The sequence below is a fragment of the Cetorhinus maximus genome, chromosome 28 (assembly GCF_964194155.1).
Source record: "Cetorhinus maximus chromosome 28, sCetMax3.hap1.1, whole genome shotgun sequence".
Lineage (NCBI taxonomy): Eukaryota > Metazoa > Chordata > Chondrichthyes > Lamniformes > Cetorhinidae > Cetorhinus > Cetorhinus maximus.
In genome coordinates this window covers 1,676,098-1,682,097 of record NC_135906.1, presented here as the reverse complement: position 1 = coordinate 1,682,097, position 6,000 = coordinate 1,676,098, and positions in this window count along the sequence as shown.

Below are 6,000 nucleotides of genomic sequence, written 5' to 3'. Positions count from 1 at the left end.
GCCTCCTCCTTATTCTATCCCTCCCCTCCTCCTCAGAGGAGCTGCCTCCAGTGGAGATGTCAGAACCCATACCCAGGCTGAATGGAGGCCTCTGGAAAGCTGCAGGCCCGATAAAGGTTCCTGACTGAAGAGTGCTGAGCTGAAGCGTCAAAGTACAGAGAAAGCTGCTGGAATTCGTTCTGAGCTGCTACAGATCACACAGGCAAGTTTAAAAAACTTGCTGCAATAAATGCTTCACATAAAACACTGACAACCACACTGAGCCCACATATCCCGCCCGTGGATGAGTTTCATTAAAAATTCACTTACCCACCTGCCCGTTGTGCCCGTGCACCGAGCCGAAGATCACACGGGCACCTCAAAATCAGCGTCGATTGCCGAGTTAAGGGCCTTAACAAGCCCTTTAATTAATGGCAGGTGAGTGTCACACTTCATCGCGCGCCCACCCAGCTAAATATCGCGATGGCGTGCGGTGACATCAGGACTCTCCCCCGGCGTCACCGAGCGCCATTTTAAACGCTGATGTGTGGGGCCCGACCCCCCCGCTCGTCACCCAGAACATTCTGCCCCATGAGTTAATAAATGAGCAGCAGCACAGCTATGTTCATGGGAAATCGTGTCAGACCAACTTGGAGTTCTTTGAGGAAGTAATGGAGAGGGTTGATGAGCTCAGCCTGGTTCATGTTATGTATATGGACTTTCAATTGTCACATGTTAGGAAAGTGAAACCCATAGATTAAAGGGGCAGTGACATTGTGGATATGACACTGGCTATGGGACAGAAAGCAGACAGAAGTGGCAAATGGTGGCAAGATCGGCTGCATGGTTAACAGTGAGGTCGAGTGTCTTGGGCTACAGGAAGATATAGACGGGATGGTCAATAGGCAGATAAGTGGCAGATGGAATTTAACCCTGAAAAGTGTGAGGTTATACACATTGGAAGGAGTAATTTGACAAAGACGTATTCAATGAATAGCATGACACTAGGAAGTTCTGAGGAACAAAGGGACCTTGGTGTGTGTGTCCATAGATCTCTGAAGGCGGAGGGGCATGTTAGTGGGGTGGTGAAAAAGGCATATGGGACACTTGCCTTTATCAATCAAGACATAGATTACAAAAGTAGGGATTTCATGTTGGAATTGTATAGAACCTTGGTGAGGCCACAGCTGGAGTGCTGTGTGCAGTTCTGATCGCCACATTATAGGAAGGATGAGAGGGGTACAGAGGAGATTCACCAGGATATTGCCTGGGATGAAACATTGAAGTTTTGAAGAGAGGTTGGATAGACTTGGGTTGTTTTTGCTGGAACAGAGAAGACTGAGGGGTGACCTGATCGAGGTGTACAAGATTATGAGGGGCATGGACAGGATGGATAGGGAGCAGCTGTTCCCCATAGCTGAAAGGTCAGTTGTGAGGGAGAGGAGGTTTAGGGGGATGTGAGGAAAAACTATTTTACCCAGAGGGTGGTGACGGTCTGGAATTTGCTGCCTGGGAGGATGGTGGAGGCAGGTTGCCTCACATCCTTTAAAAAGTACCTGGATGGGCACTTTTATGGCCGTGACGGGGCCGAAATTTTCTGCCCATTGAGTTCAATCTTCAGGCTATTTGAGGCACCGTAAGAAGTTGTTTCGAACAACGGAGCCCAATATTCTGGAAAACCGTTCAAGGTGATGTGTGAAAAGTGGGGAGTTGACCATATTACCTCATCACCCACACTACCCCAGGCCCAATAGCATGGCGGAATGGATGGTCTGCACTGTTAAGTCTTTAATTATAAAATGTCAGCAAACTAAACAAGCTTTGCACATCGCAACAGGCACTATTTTAATATTAATCTGAGCTGTTACAGCTCTTTCTGAAATGCATTTTGAAATTTGAAATGTTTATTAATTAACTGTATAAATACCATACAAATTACTTGGTTTAGTTTAATCTAGTTTATTTTCTAAAATGGTTCCCATTAGCCAGTTGTCCATGTGCAGTGCAACCTGCAGAAACAGCTGCATTGTTTTCAGGAAAACGGATACAGCTCCACTGCCAATTCTGTTTTGTAGTGATTGAAATCACAACATCTGCCTGTTTCTGAGTGAGATCAGGGAGCCCATAAGCTGGAGGCAGAGAGCAGTGTCTGGCAGCAGAAAGTCCACCAGCTGACACAACCAGGAAGGGGCAGCATGAAGAATTCGGCCTCTTATTGAAAATGCTGCTCCAATCCACACTCGATAATCAAATAATCTGCTGTGTTTCACCATTAAAAATAAACCAACGAGCTCCTACAGAGGGAATGTGTCCAGGTTTAAAACTTAAACATGTACTTGATTCCCTGTTAATTTGATGGGATTGTTTCAGTTGGAAGCGTCTCTTATGATACAGACAGATTTGCTTTGTACAGGCAGTTTAAAACATTAACATCTCATAAAGTCTACCATTCACAAAAATACACAATCATGGTAAGCACTTACCCAATTTCTCAACGTGCACTTTGAGCAGATGTGATTCCTCTCTGGGAATGTTCATCAGTAAAATATGATTGTATATGTGAACAGAACTGCAGTGACTACACATTGAGCAGGGTGATGCCGCACAGACTGTTTCACCACTCTTCCAACTACCTTCCACATGATCCATCCAGCACCGGTGTCCATTGTCAGGAGTGTGTGACATCTGCAACATGCAGTGCTGCCAAACCCCTCGGCTTCCCTGTGAACCCACAGCCTCTACCACCGAGAAGACAAAGGCTTCAAATGTAGTGGAGAAACCACACAAACATCCTTCCCTGGAACATACACGGCATCTTGACATGTGGGGAATCGTCTTTAGTCAGTGTCTAACAGTCGCGTGTGGATGACTGCCTTCAACACAGCACTCATGGTTGAAGTGCACCTGATAAATTCCATCTGATCTTTGAGTCTGATCATTGATGAACAAGAAATGCTGCAAGGAGCATCTCAATCCACAACCCTTGGTGTATTACAGCCTCATCTGAAGGTCTGGAGAAGGAAACAGCCTTCCACTGCTGGACATGCATGGGCACACCCTGGCTCCTGATGGTGTCAATGAGAGCTGGATTTCAGAATGCAGTCTTCAGTGCCAATGGTAAAGACCGCGTTCACTCTGTTAACATTCTCACTGAGGGTGCAAAAACAGACCTAAACATTCTTTGCAATAGATATGTGTGTTTACAACTTGTGCAAGGGTGATGTTAATGAAGTGATTGAGGACAAGTTGCCTCAGAGGAGGTGGAGGAGGCTGCTCACCTCTCGTGCTGTACAGCATCGAGGAGCGTGGTGGCCTGTTACATCGAGCACGGACCCGTGACCCATTGGGGACCCATTCAGACTGCGGCCTCTGCATTTCCGCAGGGGCAGCCATTGTCACTGGGACAAGTACCGTGCATGAGTGCTCTGGTGGAGGGGCTGGGAGTTAGGAGAAGATGAGGGTCTGAGGTGCTCTCCGAACCTTCCCCTTCCTCACGAACCTCCACAGCCCTAGGTTGTCCTTCAGGTGGGTTAGGAGGAGCTGGCTGCTGGGGCGCAGCAGTCGCCCATTCCAGCAACCATTGTGCCACCAGTGTGAACATCCTGAGGAGGTCTGTAATAAGGTAGACAGAGGGGTTTAGATGGAGAAAAGCAAAAATACAGCTGAGGCTGGAAATCTGAAATAAAAACAGAAAGTGCTGGAAAAGTGCTGGTGTATATGGGTGTTAGAGATATGGAATTCCAGAGCGAACATATTAAGGTGCCGCACAAAAGATTATTGGCAATAATAAGAGCAGATGGAATTGGAGGGAAGCTTTAGATGTGGGTTGGAAATTGGTTGTGAGGTAGGAAACAGAGAGTGGGAATACAGTGTCTGGTCTCAGATTGATGGGATGTGACAAGGGGTGTTTCACAGGAATCTGCACTGTGGCTCAACATTCACCATTTTTATAGTGAGTTGGATCAGGATAGAGTTGTGTGTTCAGCTTGTAAATGACACTGAATTAGGAGAATAGGAATTAGTGCAGATGGAGGCGGGGAGTGGTAAAGAGACATTGAAAGATGAAGTAAGAGAACAAAACCTTGGCAGATGGAGTTTGATGCGGGTGAGAGTGAGGTCATCCAATTTGGAATTGAAAAAATAAATTTCAAAATGTTCTAAATGGTTAGAAACCAGGAACTGGAGAGGAACAAAGTGGTTTGAGAGTCCAAAGACACAAATCATTAAAAGCTGGTGGTCAGGTAAAGGTAGCAATAAAAAAACGATGAGTGGAATGTTGACCCTTACCTCAAGGAAGCTGGATTGTAAAAGGAATGAATTTCTGCTTCAGTTGTATTGAACCTTGGTCAAACCCTATCTGGATATTATATTCAGTTCTGGGCACCCAGCTCAGGAAGTGCCGGGTAGATTCACCAGAATGAAAACGGTGCTTCGAGGGTTAAATTATGAGGAGAGGTTGTATAAGCCTGGCTTGTATTCCATTGAGTTTAGAAGATTGAGCAATGATCAGATTGAGGTGTTTAGAATGTTAAAAGGATTGAAGAGGTCGATATAGAGAAACTATTTCCTCTGTTGGGGGAATGAAGAATGAGGGAACATATTGAGCTCAGTCATTTAGGAGGGAAATCAAGAAATAACTTTTCACACAAAGAAACCGGGAATTTACCCCCAAAAGGCTGTGGATGCTGGAACAACTGCAGATAACAAGACTGAGATGGAGAGATTTTTGGTGAGGAATGATTTCAAGGGATCTGGAGCTAAGGTGGGTAAATGGCAGTGAGGGACCAATCAGCTGTGATCTAACTGAATTGTGGGAGGGAAAACCACCTCCTCATGTTCCAATGTTCCTAATCTTTATCAGTCCCTCCTCAGACAGGGGAAGCATTGCAGCAGAACGATGGTTTAACTTTGTTTTTTTATTAGTCAGGACTCATCAATTGACATGAAATGTTTCTCGATCACCCTTATCTCCTGAGGTTTTGTGGATAAGCACAGACATTAAAAACAAAATGAGGAAAAAGTTCAGATTTTCAAGTGGAAAAGGCTGCGGACACTGATTTCCTTTACTTTCAATTAAGTATACAATATTATCTGCTCCCGATGTGGTCTCCTTTACATTGGGGAGTTCAAATGCAGACTGGGTGACCGCTTTGCGGACACCTCCGTTCAGTCCACAAGTATCACCCTGAGCTTCCTGTTGCTGGTCATTTCAATTCTCCACCTTGCTCTCACTCTGACCTTTCTGTCCTTGACCTGCTACAGTTTTCCAATGAAGCTCAACACAAGCTCGAGGAACTGCACGTCATCTTTCGACTGGACACTCGACACCATGTAATTTTACCGTTTCCAAAATGGTAAAGCTGATAATCAGCCTCCAGATCTTGCTGGTATCAATCAGGTCAAGGGCCTGGCAGTTTTATGAGAGCAGAAAATGCTGGGCCAATGTATCAGGCAGCTAAAAGAAGGGAGAAGTAGTTTAAAGTTTGGTGGAGCCCATCAAAATGTTACCTCATCCTCCTCCAGAAGCTAACTGGCTTGCTTTACATTCCAGATGTTTTCAGTTTCTTATCATGGCTTTCCAACGTTCATTTTTTCCCTTCAGCCTATCAGACCCCATAAACCATAAAGTCCCCGTTACTTTGCAGTGGGACTTAACTCCTGCTCAGCACCCTCCCTTCCAATCTGGTTTCAATTGATCAACTTGGGAAATTTGAAGAAATTACAAACTTCATTATATTCCATATCATTGCATTAAATGGTTATAGAGTTGAAAGACTGTTCATAGAGTATAACAGAACAGGAGACCTTCGGCCCATCAAACCTGCCCTGGCTGTTTGAAGGACCAATGCAGTTTGTGCCACTCCTCCACACCCCTTTTTTCTCCAAGCGTTTACCCAATCCTCTTTTGAAGGCTGCTTTGTCCACCGCTGTCAGGCAGAGCATTCGAAACCCTAGCCACTTGTGTAAAAATATATGTCCTTATGTTGGTCCCGGTCTTTTGCCATTCACCTCAAATCCGTG